Source organism: Anser brachyrhynchus (genome assembly GCF_964034855.1).
Source record: "Anser brachyrhynchus genome assembly, chromosome: 2".
Lineage (NCBI taxonomy): Eukaryota > Metazoa > Chordata > Aves > Anseriformes > Anatidae > Anser > Anser brachyrhynchus.
In genome coordinates this window covers 155,199,357-155,220,570 of record NC_137695.1, presented here as the reverse complement: position 1 = coordinate 155,220,570, position 21,214 = coordinate 155,199,357, and the positions used below count along the sequence as shown (strand labels likewise).

General features: G+C 38.0%; 1 long non-coding RNA gene across 1 annotated transcript; it reads right to left on the bottom strand.

Moving 5' to 3' along the window:
• Window positions 1-458: 458 nt before the first annotated feature.
• Window positions 459-3,942, bottom strand: LOC308190021. Its single transcript, XR_013946780.1, has 3 exons — window positions 1,002-3,942; window positions 684-752; window positions 459-595 (listed from the first exon to the last, which is right to left on the bottom strand). It is a non-coding gene; the product is annotated as an uncharacterized lncRNA (long non-coding RNA).
• Between the last annotated feature and the right edge of the window lie 17,272 nt (window positions 3,943-21,214).

The following is a 21,214-nucleotide window of genomic DNA, read 5'->3' as shown; positions in this document are numbered from 1 at the left end:
TTCTTCGTCGACCTCTAACTTTCAATGCTGAGAAACGTTATCTTCTATCGTGGAGTGCCTTCACCTGCTGTTGTAAATCACAATATCAATGTATATTTCCCTTGAACATAGGAACATTCTGCAATTAAGGAGGTGGGAAGAGAGAGGAAATTTTCTGTGACTTTTGTGCCACAATATAAACTTCATACAGACCATGCTGATGGGACATGCTGATTTCTACTCTGACAGCCTTAAAGGTTGCTTAGTGTTTTGCAGACCTCATCTCTGAAGGCTTTTCAATCACATCACTTCCAATGTACACACTTTAGTAGCTGCCTTAATAAGCTGAGGTTTCATAAAAGTCACTTATGTTGAGAAAAAGCTTGTACATTGCTCACAAGGTTCTTTCTTCCACCAACTTTACAGCCCCCACGTCAATGAGGAAGGGAACAATCACACAAAGTAAAGAGCAAAGGATTTTTTATAAGAATTGCTTAGTAGTGGGGCTGATTGACTCCCTCTGACACCTTAAAGCTTCCTGGATCTGGTAATGCCTTTCCTGAAGCCACTGCTGGGTCTGGTTGATAAGGGTACTTGAAATGCTGAAAGCTGTGATCTTGTTAAAAAGGGTCAAAAGAAGCAATCTTAGTAACGTTTCAATGGTTGGATTATTGCTACTGAAGAGAGCAGTAAATGCCACTTACAACTAAATTTTCCACTTCATCCGAGGTGCAGATAACTGTTCTTCTGATACCTTTCCCCCAAGGAAAGCTCTGCAGCAGTAGGCAAAGAAAAGTAATTACATATTTAAAGGTACATCTGTATTATATAAATTCAGTGTACTGAAGGTGAATAAATAAACATACCCACAAACACAAAAACAAGGAAATTATTAAAAAAAAAAAAGATTTACAGAGATTTTATTTAATTTCTTTGATTAAATGAGGAAAACTCTCCTAAGTAACTCAAAAATGTTTAAAATCAACCAAGATGTGTAACTGTATTTAGAGATTTTCTTTTACCTGTGTGCTGAATCTTAAAATGTCTCATTTTTTTCTTGACACTGCTGCTTCACAAACAGACACCTTGTTATCCAGGATATATTACATTCATATTTTTTCCTTCCTGTTTGTCTCTGTTTGCCTTTCCTAAATGTAAATCATGAGCTGGAGGTGCTGGATTCATTCTTGACCAGTCACAGGGAGAAACAGAGGGGAACATCCTATCAATGATAAACAGTAGATTTGTCTGGTCATGATCTGGAATAAGATGAACCCAGAAGATATTCTACTTCTTGAAACGGAATTGTGCAGTCTATCTTTGAATCAGCAAGGCTTGTTATTTACAGAATACAGACAATTTCTGACTCTCAGAAATAAATAAGCATAATACCAATTTTTTGAATGAATTTTGAAATGATACTGGTACTGTAGATACGACCTGATATGGTGGGATTGCCCAGGTTTTGAAAGATTTTTCTCCAAGCAGAAGGTACTCAACATCATAGGATAAGTCAAATTCAAGGCAGCTTGAACTATTTCTAGAAGGCTGAGGAGAGAGACAACACTGCAGATGCTCTCTGCTGCATTGGTCTCATGTCTTTTTCTAATTATTCTCTAACTCAGAACAGGTTCCATGCAATGAATTGATATCATAGATTCATAGAATGGCTTGTTTTCTACTGGAACGTGGTCACTGCTGCCCAGACTGCCTCCAATCTTAACCTCTTTAATGAGTTTATCTGCACTGGTGAGCACCACATCCAGTAGTGCTTCTCCTCTGCTTGGTTTTTCTAACACCTGGACAAGGAAGTTATCTTCGATACTCCCTAGGAGTCTCCTGGATTGCTTACAGCCTGCTGTGTTGTTTTCCCAGCAGGCATCTAGGTGGCTGAAATCCCCTATCAGTATGTGAGCCTGCTAGTGCTTCTTATAGCTGAGGCAAGAAGGACTCGTTAACATGCTCCCCTTGATCAGCTGGTCTATAGTAAACCCCAGCCACAAGGTGTCCTTTATTGGTCCAGTCCTTAACTTTTACCCACAAGCTCTCAACTTGTTCATGGTTGTTCCTCTGAGCAGCTCTTGGCAATCTATCAATTTCTTAACATAGAGGGCAACATCTTCCCCCTACCTTCCCTGCCTATCTCTTCTGAAAAGCTTATTGCCCGTGTATATTGCTTATATTTTGCTAATATATTGCTTGTATTTTGCTTATATATTGCTTTATAGCTTATTGAAGTATTCCAGTTGTGTGATTTGTCCTACCACATTTCCATGATAGCAATTAAATCATAGTTTTCTAATTGCACTGTAGTTTCCAACTCTTTCTTCTTGTTTCCCAAGCTGCATGCATTGGTGTAGAGGCACTTCAGCTGGGCTACCAGCTGCATCACCTTTTTAGAGAAGCCTTCCGTAATTCCTTTGAGACAAGTCACAGATTGGTCACCTATTGGTTCCTAAAGTGTCAGTGTTTCCTGGTTCTTCTCTGTCACTCATTCCCTTCCCCTGCTGAATCTAGTTTAAAGCTCTGCTAATTAGTCCAGCCGGCTTGCTGCCCAGATATGAGGCAGCATACTTGATCTTACTCAACAGTATATGGGGAACAACAACGCTGAATTTTGTGCACAGAGGAGAGATTGTAGAGAGGTTAAAAGTCTGGAGTGATGCTCAGACCTGAGCTAATACTACTGTACAGCAATAGGATGATTTACATCTCACATCTGGCTGTTTCAGAGTCTGCACATAACAAACTTGTGTCTGACTCAAGTATTTTTGTAGGTGTCGTGTTTGGCTGGGATAAGGTAATTTTCTTCCTAAAGGCTTGAATGATGTTGCATTTGGGATTTTTGATTAAAACAGTCGTGATAACACTAAAACTATGTTTTAGTTGTTGCAGAGCAGTGCTTAAACAGAGCTGAGGACTTTCCTACTTCTTGTACTGCCCTGCCAGCAAGGAGCCTGGGGATGCACAAAATGCTGGTGAGAGTGAGTGGCTGTGTGGTCCTTAGCTGCTTGCCAGGGTTAAACTACAACAGTAGGCAACACTGCATATGATGGAGTCTGAATCAAAGAGAGGAATTTGAACATAAAAACAAAAAAATAAAAGGAAGAAAAAAAATCAGTTAGCATTTAAATACCATATGTCTTTCAAAACCAAACTGGATAAAGACCTGTGTAACCTGTTCTGATGCCACAGCTGTCTTTGCAAATTTGGGGCTAGAGACTTCTGAAGTCTCTTCCAGCCTGAATTATCTATCCTATGATACCATGGTCCCAAACTGCCTGCTGAAATTATCCTCCAAACCTAATCCAGATCTCCCATTGACTCCTAAAATACATCATTTTAAATCCCAGCTTGTGGACATTAAATAATTGGAGTGGAGGGGAAAGAAAATAATCTTTATTTAGCTTCTGCTGGTGCTAGCTAGACTGATGTCCCTGACCTGTGTCTCACTCTCAGCTGCAGCATGTGGCCAGAACTGCCTCTTGACAAATCTTGACAAAGCTGAGGATCTTCATGCCAAGATACAGTCACAAACTAAATATTTGTCTGTATTGATAATTAGACTTCAACCAGGATGTTATCTTTAAAAGTGCCAGAAGACTTATAACATACCGAGCACTAGACAGAAGGTTTTCTGTAGAAGATATAGAAAGAAGTAAATAAAGAGAGAAGGAGTGGGAGTGCTTAAAGAACATAGAATTTAGAGCACTTCCTAAAGACATTATGCCCAGATCCAGGATAGTAGATCCCATCACAGAAAGTGTTTTATGAAGAAGATATATATATTTCTTTTAATCTTAATCAATTTAATTTATTTATATTACTTTCTTAAATTCAATTTACAGATATTTTTGTATTCTGATAAGGAGAGAAAGCAAGTGTGGAAATGAATATTTATCCTAGTGGTTAGGGCAGTCCCTAATAGGATTTTATGTAGTTATTTTTCAGCGCAAAGTAATGCATTACCTATAGCCCAGGTGAGTTCCCAATATAGAAATTTATAAATGCATATTTTATATGTATGTTATTAATGATATCAAAATACAAATAAGGTATAATAAATAACAATTGAAACAAGCCCTGCATTACATTTAAAAAAATCACTGTATGTTTCTGCAATGTCTAGGGTGGACAAAATGCCAGAAAAAAAAAAAAAAAAAAACAGTTCTCAATGTGCTTGGGGGTTGGAAAAACATTTGTTTGATTGATGGTCTGTTTTTTTTTTTTTCCTTCTTTTTTGAACTATTTTATTCCTTTCCTTTCCTTGCCTTGCCTTGCCTTGCCTTGCCTTGCCTTGCCTTGCCTTGCCTTGCCTTGCCTTTGCCTTGCCTTGCCTTGCCTTGCCTTTTTTTTTTCTTTTCCTGAGCATTCTACTTTTTACTTCCTCTATTATCTTACAGTTATTTCTGCATCCTGACCTGCAGTGTGTTCTCACTGTGACACTGGCTTGAGTTCATCACAGTTTGCTCAAATGCTCTGCAGACTATATTCCCAAGTCTTTTCTGTTGAGGGACTTAATTTAGTGAAACTGGATAATGCTAAGCAGGCTGTCAGAGACACTTTAGTGCTTTCTACTGACTACTTGTGGAGGTAAAATACTTCATTTAAGGGGACTGGTTCATTTCCCAACAATTTCTTCTGTTCTTAATATAACCTTCCATTTCTATTTCACATATTTAAAACACTATATATGAGGTTTATCTATGTCAAGATAGACAAGATGCTAAATAAGTCACACCAGTCTTGAGCACTAGTAACAACTGCATTATCTCTTTCATAAAAGCAAAAAGTTTAGATGCTTTCTAGAATATCAACTCTCACTACTGCTTGTAGTATAGCACAAGCCACCACATAGAATTCACCTGTTCCAGCTTTTCCCCCCACTTTATAGGAGGTTGTACTGACCAGTGTTTCAAAACTCTAGTTTGATGGCCAACATGATAGCCATAACATCTGCACGCAGTTGTTCCTTGCAAAGTTGACTGTTTCTGCTCTGCAGCAGAGACCTGCTAGAAACGTGGTTCATAACTAAAATAAAGTTTTTTTAATGCTCAGCAGTCCCTATCAACAGAGAGATTACTACTGTGACTCCTTATATCTCGTATAAGAAATAAAACCATATGTTTGTTTTAACAGGACTCTTTTTTTAATACCAACCAGAACATAACTACCTACATGTGTCTAGGAACAGTTCATATCTAGAGCCTTCCAGCATGCTCCTGTTTATTGTTACGTATCTGAAGTTAAACAGCAGACATTCATGTTAACCAACAGGTATCTTGAGCATTAGCACAAGGCCCACTATGGCAGTCAGAGTTTGCTCAAAATTGCTAACTTTGAATATAATGTCTCCCACAAGACTCCTAGTATGTCCTCATCCTTTTTACATACCAAACTACTGAAATATAAAACTTATTTTGGCTTGCAAAAATTAAGAGGTCATGGCATGTTCAAACCCTGTGCTCCCGAACCAACACTCAAAGTAGTAATGGCATTTACAGAAATATGTTTATCAATATGTTATCACAAAGTACATCATTGTGCATGTTATCGTGTATGCCTCATTTAAATGCAATTTGATGTTTCATGAAGTTGTAATAAATAAAATATTAATGAGCAATTAAGTGCTTGCTCTGTCATTTCAATCACTAATTAAAATTTCCATAGTATTTTGTGATAATGTACCTGCTGACTAAGAAAAAAAAAAGAAAGGTATCTTGTAAAGTGATTTACGTTGTGAGTGTTTGGTGTACTCCAGCATGATCTTGCAATTATTGTGGAATTCTTTTTTAGAACTTTTTAAAGCCATACCACCTGGGGAATAAAATTGCACATGAAAAATTTCTATCTGCCATCTGTTCATATTTGGAAACAGGTGGGGGTTCAGATAGATGTGGGGCCAATATTATGTTTGACAGGATGATCTTTTGTTGAAGGCACTAATTTAAGATTGAGAAGCTTTGTGCTACACTGTCTTTGAAAAAAGAGTTTCTGAATAGTCTTGAGTCAATCATTTAGTCTCATTCTTCATCTGTGTAACTAAAGTAATCTTAATGATGATTTTTTGGGGATTTCATTATCATTGATAAAGATAGGTTCACTAGACTAGAGGAAGTTGACTAGGAATCAGTGATCAAGATCTTATTTTTTTAATGTGTGCTGAACAAAGGATGATCTAAAATTACAAGAAGAATGGTTTACCCCAAGGAACTAAACTTCAGATTATAGCTAAGAGTAAAGTTAAAATTGTAATTAAGAATATGAATGATAATTGGGAGTTCTATAGGAGAAGTTTAATGGAGGTGCTGATAAAACTGCACGTTTTCAGTCAAGAAAGAGTAAAGACTAATTTTATGAATTTTCAGATATTTTAGCCCTACCATAATCCAAAAAACACAAGCAAATAAATTATTTACTCCCTCTCTGTCAAATCTTACTCTGATAGCAAACTGTATTGGTAAAGATATCTGCTTTAATATAGTACACATAGACATTTCACTTAACAAAACGTGATATTTCAACTTGAAAATATCAGCATACAGATCACAATATGTGTATTTAAAGGGTGAAGTATATCTATCTGACATTTTAATAAGTCAACATTCAGGTCAGGTTGAGTTTTATGTTAGCAGGATTCTGTAAAGATCAAAAATTGGATCATACTCTATTCATACAATCATAGAATCGTAGAATCAGAATATCCCAAGTTGGAAGGGACCTACAAGGACCATCGAGTCCAACACCTGGCTCCACACAGGACCACCTCAAAAGCAAACTTTACGTCTGAGAGCGTTGTCCAAATACTTCTTGAACTCCAGCAGGCTCAGTGCCACGACCATTACCCCGGGGAACCTGCTCCAGTGCCCAACCACCCTTTCAAAGAAGAACCTTTTACTAATACCCAATCTCAATGTACTCTGATGCACCTTCATGCCATTTCCTTGGGTCCTGTCACTGATTACCAAAGAGAAGAGATCAGTGCCTCCCCCTCCATTCCCCTTGTGAGAAAGTTATATAAATCATGATGAGCGCTCTCCTGTCTCCTCTTCTGTAGGCCGAACAAAAAAAGTGACCTTAGCCACTACTCATACGTCTCGTCCTCTAGACCCTTCACCATATTTGTAGTCCTCCTCTGAACACTCTAACAGTTTCATGTTCTTTTTATACTGTGGTGCCCCAAACTGCACACAGTACTCAAGGTAAGGTTGCATCAGCGCAGAGCAGAGTGGGACAATCCCTTTCCTCAGTTGGCTACCAATGCAGTGCTTGATGCTCGCCAGGATACAGTTGGCCCTTTTGGATGCCAGGGTACACTGCTGGCTCATATTCATCTTGCTGTTGACCAAATATCCCAGATCATTTTCTGTGGGGCTGCTCTCCAACCTCTCATTCCCTGGTCTGTACATATATCTGGGATATACACCCATTGTATTTTGCATTTGCCTAGCTGCATGCTTGACATTTTTTCCAAAAGGGTACAGTGAGAAACAGTATTAAAAGCTTTGTTGAAATCTGAAATGAACGCATCAAATATCTTCCCCTGGTCAACTAGGTGGATAACCTTGTCAGAAAAGGAAATTAGGTTTATTAAACAGGACTTTTCCTTCATGAACTCACGCTGGCTGTGGCCAATGAATGCGTTGTCCTTCAGGTGTTTTTCAGTAACTCCCAGAATAATTTTCTCCATAATTTTACCAGTCACTGAAGTGAGACTGACAGGACTGTAATTACCAGGGTCTTCTTTCTTGCACTTCTTGAAAACTGGGACAACATTTGCCAGCTTCCAGTCAACTGGGATGTTTCCAGATTCCCAAGACCATTGACAAATGATTGAGAAAAGTCTCATGATGACATCAGCCAGCTCTTTGGGTACCCAGGTATGAATCCCATTGGGCTCTGTAAACTTAGATGCATCCAGCTGGAGCAGCAAATCCTGCAGAAGTTTGGAGTTGGCTGGGAGTTTATAATTCCTGCAGTCTGGGCCCTCCAACTCAGGGCTCCAGGGGTCCCAGAGCCCATCATGGTGCTGAAGACAGAGGCTAAGAAGGCATTAAATATCTCTGCTTTGTTTACTTCCCAATTTTTAAGGTGACCATCCTTCTCAAGTGATAGACCAATGTTATCTCAGCTCCTCCTTTTGCTGTCAACATATTTTAAAAAGCCCTTTTTATTGTATCCCACAGTACTAGACAGCTTCAATTGTAATTGTGCTTTGGCTGCACAAATTATCTCGCTACACAACAGCATCTCTCCCATGTCACCTGACCTCACTTCCAGTGTCCATACACTGACTTTTTCTGCCTAAACAATATTAACGTTGATCATCTGAAGTAAGAGTGAAACTACTGATGATTAAATTAGTGGATGACTCAAAGAAAGGTGTAGGAAAGATAAAAATAAATGTTAATACTAAAGTACAATACCAATTTAATTACTCTTATACAGCCTAATGAAATATTAGACATCCAAGAAAAAAGTTGTGTGTCATGCAGCCTGAAGGAATAGTTTCCCCCCTTAAAAGCAATGGCTCTGAAAAGACTTATTCATATTGGACAAGAAGCCCAGCATCAGCCTTCTCCACAAAGACATAGGAAAAGAAGATAGCAAAACCTCTGAATGCAACAGACACAGAAATGAGCCAGATCATTTTTTGTATTTGTTCTTGTTGTTGTTAGGGTGTTTTTTTGTTTGTTTGTTTCTTTTTCTGTATAGTAGTTAGCATGATAGCATGACCAGTTCTGGTATCCATAATTTGGAAATGATATTGAAAAGTTTGAGAGAATTCAGAAAAAAATAGAAATAAAGAACTCCACCTATATATTCAAGGGGGTTAGAAAATCCCCTAAGACAGCAGACTACTTAAAAGCACAGACTTCTTAGTTTATCTAAAATATGCTTAAGAATTTCATCAGTGTGTATTGCTAACAAAAATATCAGGAAACAAAGGGCTCTTCAATTTAATTTTTAAAGGCATAAAAAGAACTAACCAATGGATGGTAATATCTGAAAAATTCACCTGATTCACCTGAAAAATAAGGACCCCACACTTTTTTTTTGTTTTTGTTTTTGTTTTTGTTTTTGTTTGTTTGTTTGTTTTATTTTCCCAAAAGGTGAAGGTGAAACCTATTTGGAGTACACAATTAAAAAAGTAGCTATTTATTTGTAAGAAGGATCCAGCTCAGGTCACTTAAACCTCTTATTTAAGAAACCTTTATGGATGACGAGCACTGCTTTCTTGGAAGTGGCTGAACACTTGCCTGCCGATGGGAAGTAGAGAATGAGTTCCTTGCTTTGTTTTGCTTGCACTTATGGCTTTTGCTTTAGCTGCTTGCCAAGGCTAAACCACAATGCGAGGTTAGCCATGTCTGTAAGAAAATACATGGTATTATGGCATTGCTGAAAAATCAAGTGGAAATTAATTACTGCAGAGCAGTGATTCAAAATGAATGCACCTTCTGAAGTAGAGATTATTGCATACATTTGGATGAAGCTCCCCACCTCACTCCCATCCCCCCCCTTCCCCCCCACCCCCCTTTCTTTTTTGGCCAAACTATAACATTATCTAGCTATACACCAGTCCTGATGAAATATTCTTAAGTTCAAGGCATATTTTTTTTTGAAAAGGAGTAGGTGAAAAGACATAGAGAAAGCTGTCACGAAGTGCTAAATATCCCAGGTTTCAGGACTTTGATTTGAGAAATAGAAGACTGTCAGTGCTGAATCTACTTGTCTTGCTTTTCTGTAAGCATCCTTACTATGTGAGTATAGGAAATCATTAGATGTGTCTTTTTCATATTATCTTGAAAGCAAAATTGTAGAGAAAATGGTCTCATTTTCATTTCACACTGCACTGGAGCACATCACCAAACCCACACACATTGTGCTTTTTTGCTGGTGGTGAAATGGTAATTTCATTTTTCTGGATATTTCTATGTAGCTGACTCCAACATTTATAAGAAAAGCCATGCTACTCAATTCACTCTTCCTCTTTGCCTCAGGAGGCAGGAATTATAAAATGATGGTGCTCCCCAAATCAGAGAATTGTTACTGAAGATATCATCCCCACTTGCCAATGAAACAAAGATACCTGTTATATCTTCTTGAATAATTTATAGTTTCTTTGAGAGAAATGGAGAGCCCAAACTTCAATCAGACCCAGTAGGGAAGGATTTGTCCTTGAATTACTACAGAAAAGTTCCTTTAGAAGTAAGTAGTGCCACAGTAAATAGAAATAAAATAAAATAAAATAAAATAAAATAAAATAAAAATAAAATAAAATAAAATAAAATAAAAAAATAAAATCATGAAGTTATTATTGTTATTTATCTATTTATTTATGTATTTATTAGAGATGTACAAGAGTAAAAATAGAAAGAAGGTGTTTTCTTTTAAAATAAATTCTGCACTTGCCCCTTGGAGAGTCAGTCCAGCCACACCACTGCAGATACAAAGGGGGATCATACAGGCTTTGATATTTCTCTTCGACAATGCTGAAATGTAAGAAATGTCCTAAATTATCCAGAAGTGCCTCAACTTTTTGGACTTTCTGTTCTAGTGGACATGGTCTGAGCTATACTAAAGCCCTAGGGTGAGAGAGATGGACTGCAGTGCCAACGAACTCAGGCTGAGGTGCAGTATTGCTGCAGCCTCCTCCCCTATGTCAGAGAAAGGAAGACAAGGCTTGCTGGCTTCCTTCCCTTTTTCTTCCTTCCTTCCCTTCTTCTTTCCTTCGTTCTTAATCCCATCCTCCCCTTCTTACACCTCCTTCCCCTCTATGCATGGTTACATGCCTGCTGGTTCTACCAGTATTTCTTATGAGGAGGAAGGAAAGAGCAATACCAGAAAATGCTCCAGATCTGCCAAGACACAAAAGTGAACCTTTAACCTAGAATGTGACGTAAAATGAAATTGCAGGGAGAGAGTCCAACTAAGGTAAATCACTGAATGTGCTTAGCTGTGAACATCTCAAAACAGATTGTTCTTCTTCCCTTATAAATATGCTTTGTTGTTGTTGTTGTTGTTGTGTTTTGTGTGTTTGTTTGTTTGTTTTCAAAGTTGTGAAATGAAATCCTGTCTTCCAGGAAGTACATTGATTTTCTATCACCGCTGAGAAAACTTCAACAGATAGGCGAAAAACTGGAGTTTCTATTGACAAATTACCATCAAATGAGCCTTTAGCTATTTCCTCTACCCCACTGAAGCACTGCTGTGAAGGAACATGCCTTTCTATATAAAAAATGCTCTTAAAAAGGCCCAGTGTTGATGTTAATTCACTTCAGGGAAAGAAAGGCCTCTGGTTCATTTGTAATTTTCCTGGACTTTTGTTTCAATACACTTGGATGCAAACCAGCAAATTCGATAAAATTGTTATATTCTAATTTAGTGATATGTTTTCCATGCCTAATTAACTGCACAATTGTCCTTATATCCAATCTCAAGATTAATCTCTTTTTCCTGACATGTAAGATTTATAAAATTATTCCGTCTTCTTTTCTTATTTATTTTCTGTGCAACCTAGCTTTCGTAGGCATTAATATCTGAATATCTTTGCTGCAGTTATTTGTACGAATCTTCATGAATATTCAGTCAATGTCCTTCCTGGTACAGATGCTATGAACTGATTCTTTACCTCAATCAGAGTTTGTGAGGTATACACACTATGGGTTGTATATAAACAGGTGCTTACAGCAAATTGAGTTCTCAAGTTAGGAGCCTGAGCTTCCCCTGGGAAAACAGTAGAAACCCCATAGAGGTCACTACAACATCTTTCTTTGGGTACTGTCAATATACAGTGTTCCTTTGGGCACTATTTTAAGATAAATGAACACCTATCAGCAAACATTGTAAGTGCGTCTTGCTGCATAACACTAAATTATTTCAAGTTAAGGGCTCCATTGAAACTGGATCCAGTTATACCAGCTCTGAATTTGATTAGTTGGGAAAAACAAACAAACATACAAAAAAAACCCTAAAAAATAGGTTCAAACGTCACCCATAGACCAGCAGATTTGCCTGTGAAAATGACTCAGGCCACAGTGGGAAAAAACAGGACAGAGGTTGCAAAGCAGCCTGAACTATGCAGCCAACAGTTGATTGCTGAAGAGTTATAGTAGGGCTAACAAGACCACATGAGTAAATGTCTCATTACTGAGCTGAGTTTTGCATTTCAACAATTGGGCCAGACCCTTAGTGGGTGTAAATCAGCATAAGTTGGCTGCAGATTTGGCACACTAATTTGTCAGACCTGACATTATTTGGGTGAACAATAGCCCTTCCTTTCATCCCATTCTTGCAAGTAAGAAAGCAGTTTTGTGGAAAACTGACATTTCACTTCCATTCTGTGAGGAGAAATAAATCTAGCACTTAATCTTACTTGTGTTCATGTACAGCTTCCCCTCCCACTTGCTGTCCTTGTTGAACAAGAACTTAACAGGTTCAGGGCCTTGGGGCAAGGGTGTCAGGAGTAGCAATGTGGGCCTTAAAGCTAAGGTAGTTTGACAGTTGTTCCATTTCATAGCATTTCAGCAGTGAATTGAAATACCTTAAGGAACAAATGCTAACCTTAGACAATAGACTGTGATCCCCAATCACATTCTGCACTGAATTACCTTTGAAAACAAAATTATTTCAAATCATTTTGCTTCCTTCACTTACCTGTCAAGATCCAATATATGCCTTCAGTTTTTATTGCTGCTAATATTTTCATTGCTGTTAAAACAGACTGAATTTTCATCAGACAGTTATTTTTGAGAGAGAAAGAAAAATGGCAAAGTCTGATGTTCTAAACTGATTACTGGCCTTTTGATGAAAAGAAGCTGACAGCCCAACCTGCTTTACCTGAGGGAAAGCCCACAGAGCACATTATGTGGATGCATCAGGGTATCCATTTCTTTTAGATTGTTCCTCAGTACATTTGCTGATTTGCCATGCAGTTCTTTGCACCAGGGTAGGTGCATAAATTAACTGAGAGTCAGGATGAGGACTTAGAGTAGTAGTCAAAAAGTCAAATAACAGTATTATGACCCTCAAAACTCCTACTTAACTGTTATTTAGACTCCAAAGAAGTTCAGGTTTCAAGAGTGACACTCTTTGTGTATACATACAGAAACTTAAGTTGGAGAGGCCCACTGGAGATCCCACCTGCTCTGTGCATTCTACCTTTGATGTAAGATCATGTTTTTAAGGTCTGTGACAAGTTGAGTTTTGAGTGTGTCCAAGAATGGAATCTTCATGGCTTCTCTGGATAGCCATGTTCTGTGGATAACTATTCCCATTGTAAAAGAATTTTCCTTTTGCCGGATAGAAATTTCCCTCTTACATCCTTGACAGTTGTTTTTTGTCCTTTCATTACATACTTCTGAGCAGAGTCTGGCTCCACCTTCTCTATAATTCACAATTAGGTCGTTGAAAACAGTCATTAGATGCTTTCAGAGCCTTTGCTTCTCCAGCTTAAAAAAACACGGCCTCTCCCGGTACCTTCTTGCTCCAACCTTCATATTAGAAGATATCTGCTGCACCAGCTTCAGTCTGATACCATGTCCCTTCTATGGGTACTGATAAATCAGACACGGTGTTCTACATCTCCCAAAGGCAAGGTCCTGCATTTGGTCATGTTAAGCTCCACGAGTTTTCTGTCAGCCCATCTCTCTAGCTTGTCAGGAATCCTCTTAATAGTGACTCTGCCCTCTAGGTTAATACAACTGCTCCTTTCAACTAGGTGTCAACCCCAGAATTGCTGCAGGGACATTCTCTCTAGCCGTTCATCTCGTTAATCAAGAAGTCAAAAACTACCAGCCCAGAAACATACCAGATTCTACCACCTAAGCCAACACAAGATATGGAAGCAGGATGGATCACCTCTGAGCAGTTTGACCTTGTGGTTCTCAGAGAAAGCATAAAGATTTATTCAGACGCTGTGAATACAGTAACGACCATTGTTTCTTTTAAAGTGCAAACAGATCAACTTCTTTTCAGAGGATTCACCTGTAAGACACACTTGTGCTTGAGCAGTTTCAAACTCACTGCTTTTCCTCATTGAAGCATATTCCCTGATAAGGAAACTATTAAGGACAAGGAAAAGTTAAGTTCCTGCTGAATTTGCTTCACTTTATAGAAGGGAACTAAGGATCATCAGTTCAGAAAATGGAAAGAAAAAGTAAGAAAGAATTGCTGTCTGGGTACTCCTCTGGGAGAAAAGCACTGCAGGTTACTAGGGATGCTCTCTCATTTTGGATTAGACATGAAGCCCCATGACTTGTCTTTTATTTAAAAAGAGAGGAACTGCATTCCTCAGCCTCAATGAGAAGTAAATCACAGATGTCACATCTTAGTCTCTTTCTTACTGTTTGTACTTTTTTTTTTTTTTTTCCCCAAGCAGCAGAGACCCACACAGTGTCTTATGTAAGAAAATAGAAGCCTAAGTGAACTGTAACATAGAACTGTTCATAAAGCACTTTTTGGAAGATAAACAGTCTGAATTAGTCTCCTATTGATGTATCCTGAACATGTTTATATATCATACTGGTGAAACTTGAAGAGTATGGAGTGGCTACAGTGGACAAGATTTGGCATGCCAAAACCTAGGATCAACTACTTAAAAAAATAATTAGTTATAGACTAATATCATAATAGAAAATGAAATAGAAAGGCATCATAGGGCATCAAACTTGACACACATCACCATATGAGATTAAAAATGTGGGAATAGATAGGAAGGCTGTCTTGGGAGTAAATATTTCATGGGGAATGAACAGAAACAGTGGAGAGTAGATGACTGTTTAAATTCAGTTAGACAGACATATTTTATTTTGCTTTATGGAAAACCCCACATCTAAGTCACATTTAAAAATGTGGCTGTCGTCAAATGCCAAGACCAAATAGCTGAGGAGTGACACAGGCTTTTACTTACTCCTTAATAATTAATAGTCTTGTTTTGCAGAAATCAGACCTTAGGAAAAGCTGTCAAGTCATGCACAGAATAGCAGTTTAGTGGTAAATGACCACCCCAACAGGCAGTGGCTCCCAGATTTACTCCACATCTTGGGTACAGACTTTCCTGGAGCTGGAAAACTGTTGCAAAGCAGAATGTTTGTTGCTGATATATGGTGGTATTTTGCCTCTAGGTGCATGTGAGATTCCTATGATTCTGAAGCTACATAAACTATTGCAATAGACAAGACAAAGTTTCTACCTTGCCACATTCTCCCAGGTCCCTGCAGTCATAGAAGCTGCAAACTATCTCCAAACTGGTTCCAGTTGTCTTAATTGCCAGATAGTTGTCAAATCCACTAGCCTAACAGAGGCAGTATTGTCAAAGCTCCATTCCCAAAGTCAGCAGCAAGGCTCAGCATGCACTACCAGTAGGCAAACACACATACATCCTACACAGATCCACATATATATCCAGCTAGCCACACAGATCAACACAAACAAAAATGTTCAGCATACAGATAAACCTAAACAGCACCAAAGGCCTCATCCAGCTCCTTGTGGTGGTTTTACCCTGCTACGAAGCTGAACTCCACCTCCAAAAAAAAAAAAAAAAAAAGGGGGGGAGGGAAAGGGGAGGGGGGAAGCGGGGGGAAACAATCGAAAGGGTTCAAGGGTTGAGATAAGGACAGGGAGATCACTCAACAATCATCCTCACAGGCAAAACAGACTCAGCATAGGGAGATTAATATAATTTCTTGGCTATCACTAATGGTCTAGAACAGCGAGAAACTAAAAGCAAACTAAAAACACCTTCCCCCAACCAACCCTCTTTCACTTCCTCTGCCTGAGCTGCTCAGGGGAACAGGTAATGGGGGCTGAGGTCAGTCACTGACGTATATACATACAATCTAAATACATGCAGTAACAGGCCTTACACGCTTAGTTTACCCAGAAGCTGTCCCTTGGACCTTCGTGATTCTCCAGCTACCTCAAACAGAGAGACATGGACATGCAAACCAGTCCCTCAGTTGATCCCTAGACTTCAGGGACCCAACCCTCAGTGGCTGGTTTGGACATCCTGGCCCCTCCAGTAGTCACCTTGAAGACTCATTGGTCTCTCTCATATCCTGCTCAGACTTACGGTTTTTTTAGTGCTCTTGCCTTACATCCCATAATGGGCCCCATACCCCAGGCCTTCTTTGGTGTGAGAGGTGACCCAAAGAGATGCACCGTTTTCCCACTGGGTGAGTGCCACCCTTTGCCCATGGGGCTGAGGTTCTCCTGGGACAGTCCCGGCAGAAACTGGGGTAAAGGTTTGTGGATTCTTCTGTCTGGGATTTCTGGGTTCTCCATCCTGCCCTTGTGTTTCTGGGTTCCTCTGTGCCTGCAGAGATAAGCCTTTAATCACATATCTGACACTGATTCTGATTTCAAAACTGATACCTCTGTTACTTCTGGGTAAATTCTGAACATTGCCAAAGATGGAGAAACATTTCCCCTGCCTTGATCCTCTCCGTTAATGACATTTTCCTGCCTTGTTCTAGTTATTTTCTTACATTTCTGTTTAAGAAGATGTAGACCACCATGACTGTTTCATTTACAGTTCAGCTGTGAACCCATGATCAGAGAAACAGAAAGAAAGAAAGAAAGAAAGAAAGAAAGAAAGAAAGAAAGAAAGAAAGAAAGAAAGAAAGAAAGAAAGGAAAGAAAGAAGGAAAGAAAGAAAGAAGGAAAGAGAAAGAAAGAAAGAAAGAAAGAAAGAAAGAAAGAAAGAAAGAAAGAAAGAAAGAAAGAAAGAAAGAAAAAGAAAGAAAGAAAGAAAGAAAGAAAGAAAGAAAGAAAGAAAGAAAGAAAGAAAGAAAGAAAGAAAGAAAGAAAGAAAGAAAGAAAGAAAGAAAGAAAGAAAAAGAAAGAAAGAAAGAAAGAAAGGAAGGAAGGAAGGAAGGAAGGAAGGAAGGGAGGGAGGAAGGGAGGAAGGGAGGAAGGAAAAAAACATACACACACAAACAAACAAACAAAAAAAAAACAGCTAAAAGCATTTTAAACATCCTGATGGTAGAAGTTTATTGTTTGTGTGTTTTGTTTGTTTGTTTAGTCATAATAAAAGGATACGTATGTTTATTTTTCTTTAGTAAGGTTTACAGCGAGCATCATCAGTAAAAAGAACCATTGCCTTTTGTAACCCCACTGTTGCCTTCTTCCCACATTTTCATTCCCGCATTTTCATTCCCACATTTTCATTTGTCTTCAACGAATTTAGATTAGATTTCAGAACAATAATAACAAAATCTGCAGACAATCTCAACTAATTTATAACTAATAAATAAGGGACTTTATGTGCTCTGTACTACCATCGAACACACTGTGGAAAAAAAAAGAATAGTTCCAATAACTAAAAGGAATGAGTTAAAGGGAAGCTAACTTCTTCCTAGAAAGGATAACTATTACTGTTTGGAATATATATATTTTAAAATACTATTTTTTTCCCTTACAAAATCACTCTCCAGATAAAGGAACAATGAATAAAAGACATTGTTCAAATGAAATTCTTAATACTCTACATATTTCAAAATTTTAATGACTGTTTGTTTTTTTCCCCCCTTCTCCCACCCCTTCGAAAACACATATTCTCTTTACTCACTCTGTAATATTAATGGAAGGTATATTTAAAGTATTTAAAGGTTCCCCATAACTCAGCAATGCTCATTGACTATGTTTGAATCCCTTGTATATTTTTGAACTGGCTCCTGTTTAACAATGATATGGTCAAGGTGCTAGCTTTGTCTGACCCATCTCTATATCTTAGCAAGACTGAAATAGCAGCAATTACACTTGAAGAAGCAGGGGGAGGGAATAGCAAAGAAGAAATAATAAAAATAAATAAATAAATAAATAAATAAAAGAAAAATAAAACAAGGAAAAAAAAAGAAAAAAAAAAGTAAAAGATGCCACTAAAGCAAAACATACCAAGATATGTTTAAAAAATGAGGATTTAGAGTTTGTTTCATCTGGCAATCTGGCGGAATGTGCATAGCCAAGCTAAACATTTCAGTTCCTTTTCTATTAAGTGGAGAGAAACAGACCCTTCTAGGTGCAATATATCTCAGACTAAAGTAGACAGTCTTTAAGGTTCTTCACTGAGTGATCAGGCACTGAAATAAGTTCCCCAGAGCAGTGGTCATGGCACTGAGCTTGCTGGAGTTCAAGAAGTGTTTGGACAATGCTCTTAGACATATGGTCTGATTTTGGGGTGGTCATGTGTGGAGCCAGACGTTGTACTTGATGATACTTGTGGGTCCCTTCCAACTTGGGATATTCTATGATTCTATGAAAAACAGGTCAGATAAAATACTCTCTGAAAAGCCTCATGTCTCTACTGGCTAGAGTGAAAAACTAGGGCAATTAGCTTAGCTGTAGATGCCTAATTTCAAATGAAGTTGAAGCTCACCTCCATCATCTAGAAAAAAAAATATATATATATATGTATATTATTCTGAATGTTGCCAATACTGTAGTTTGTTTCTTCTGTAGTACCATCTATCTCAAAGCACAGTACTTCAGAGAGGCACAGCTGAACTGCATCAGACTCCAACATCATTACAACTGCAGTTACTGATCTGCCTCTCCTTAGGAATGGGCTAGTACAGGTAGAGGTCATTTCCCCTTTCTTGTCCTGTTGGTAAGGATGGGAGTTTTGGGATGAACTGAATCTCTGCTGGAATGTAATATAAATATCAGAAAATGGCAGAAAGTTGACCTATACTCTCATCATTATTTGAAGAGACAGATACACAGAACCTGCCACAATTAATCATCTGCTTCCTAACTAGCTTTGGTCAACCTGAGGCGCCTAGGGCTGTTGTTGCCCTAATTCTGTACAAAGAATAGATCTATATACCTATTTGCATGCAAACTGGCCTTTCAAATCACTGTACTTTTTGCCTAGATGAGAAAAGGGAACTGATCTAATGGTTTATTGATCCAGTCCCAAATGGCAGGCTAAATGATCTTTCATGGCAAAGCCTCTGAACTATTGTTCATTTATTTCTACCTTAGCACTTTTATTCTTCCTTGCATTTAGAAATCAAATTTACAAAGGTAGTCTTTACTAACTGTAGTGTTAATTTGACTTTTTTTTTTTTTTTTAAATTAATATTCCCACAGTCTGCTGTGGTAAAAATGCTTGTATAGGTGTCATTGTTGTTAGTCCTTTGTGATTATATACCAGTGTGATAACAAACTTAATTGAGTCAAGTACAGTATGCAATTAGATGACTATGAAGCCCTTTATTCTTGACAACTATTATTTGGCTCACAGTTCATTATGTCACTCAGTCCTTGAACCATTCTACAGCTGCTTTGTCCTCTTACTTGCCTCTCCTGCCCAAGGGGATTCTGTTTGTTCAAAAAGAAAAGCCTTCTCTTACCTTGGCACATCATTGCTGCCTACTTGTGGCTGATTTCAAAAGCACTGTGGTAGTCAATCAAAAGTAGATTCACTGCGTCTTTGACTTGTTCCATTAAGCATGTCTGTTTCCTCTTTTGCTTGCTCAAGGTTATGCTATGGGATCTACATCAGAATTTCTATAGTATCTAATAACACCAGTTTCTTCCACCAAAACTAGTCCTTAACAATAAAGGCAGAAAATTATAGTATCTTACCCCGATCACTTGCACTGGGGACTGAGGTAGGTTCTGGTGGAACTTTATAATCAAAGGAAAGAAATTATTGTTTACATGACAAAATTAATTAGATTAATTCCAAATGTGAGCTAAGTCATTCTCAGAACTTTGCTAACTATTTTAGTTCAATTATCTTTGCTAGGGTGTCAACTTCATATGTAGATGTCTACACCATAGATACATTTGGTGACAGCTTTTCGTTTGTATTGATGTGGAGCAGTATGTCTTCATGCCAGCAAAGACGGCCTTTGCCTGATAAGGCAATGCAGTGTTAAAATGAGGAGGATCTGAAGGACCCCATTCATTTTTAGAAGCATCTTCAGTGAAAGAGCCTGCAACACTAGCATGTGGCACCCTTGGGATACAGTAATCAACTCACCTATTTACGTCCCTCAGAAGAACGTATATGAGTATTTATAACAACTCTAACACAGTGGTGGTAATTTCAACTGCTTAGCCAAAGAGTCTCCTTTTGAAAAGATATATAAAAGAAAATAATGTTATCAGGTTGACTGTAAGGCAATTGGTTTGACCACAACAGGGAGTAAAATGTCAGATTCTTTTAAGAAAGGCAGATCATATCAGACGAGCACTTGTGCCTAGAAAGCAGATGTTTTTATGGACAAAAAATAAAAAGCATTTGTTACAGTGCCATGGAGGCAAATATTAATCAAGACGTGAAAGATGAGGTGCAGACAATAACTGATACGCAGAGAAATAGTAGAGCTCACAGTGAGTTGTGCTGAAAGAAGCATTGCTGAATACAAAATCTTTTAATATCACTAGCAAAGCGATAACGTCTGCTCTCTGCATATATAAAGAAGGAAGGTAAACATGACAGAGAAAAATATAAAAAGACAACTCCAGCATCAGAATACAATTTTTAAATGTGCTTTAGCTGGAACTGAGAGGAATGGTTCCTAGCTTTCAGTAGATCTATACTCTGGAGCTTTCCAAAAGACATAGCATAAAGAAAGACAATACTTTAATTTATCATATTGTTTGATAAGTTTAGAAAAAGACTTTATGGTGCAGTGGTAGTATTATTTTGTGGTAGTAGGATGTTGGCTTCTTAGTCTTAGGAGTTTCCAAGTTTTGTGGAAACTTATGGATAAAGGTTCTTGTCCATGTTTGTATTTTAAATATAATTATTTAGTTCAACTTGTCTTGAAACTACAGAATGATTATTAGGAATGTGAGTATTCTGTAATTCACTTCCTAGTGGAATGGAATGGTTAATATTTGCAGTATATATACTTCTGTTGTACAAAAACACCTCTTTTATTTCTCTTTATTTATTTATTTAGCATACGACACTATTTTGTTGCATTCTCTCAGGGCAGAAAATATAATTGTAGAACAAAAAATAATTGGTACATTACTCACGCTAGCTCTTTGGGACTGCTTTTCCTTCTCTTTTAAACGTTACCCTTTAGCTAGGTTGATTTTGAAAGCAAACCCAAAAAAAAAAAAAAGTCACCACCTGCATTTTAAAATTAGGCTGTCGAGACAGAAGCTCATGTAAAAATTGAGAGAGGAGGGACTTGCTGGGTATATAATCAAAATAAGGTAAAAATAAACTTCTTGACAATATTTTCTTTACATTAAGGTGGGATAT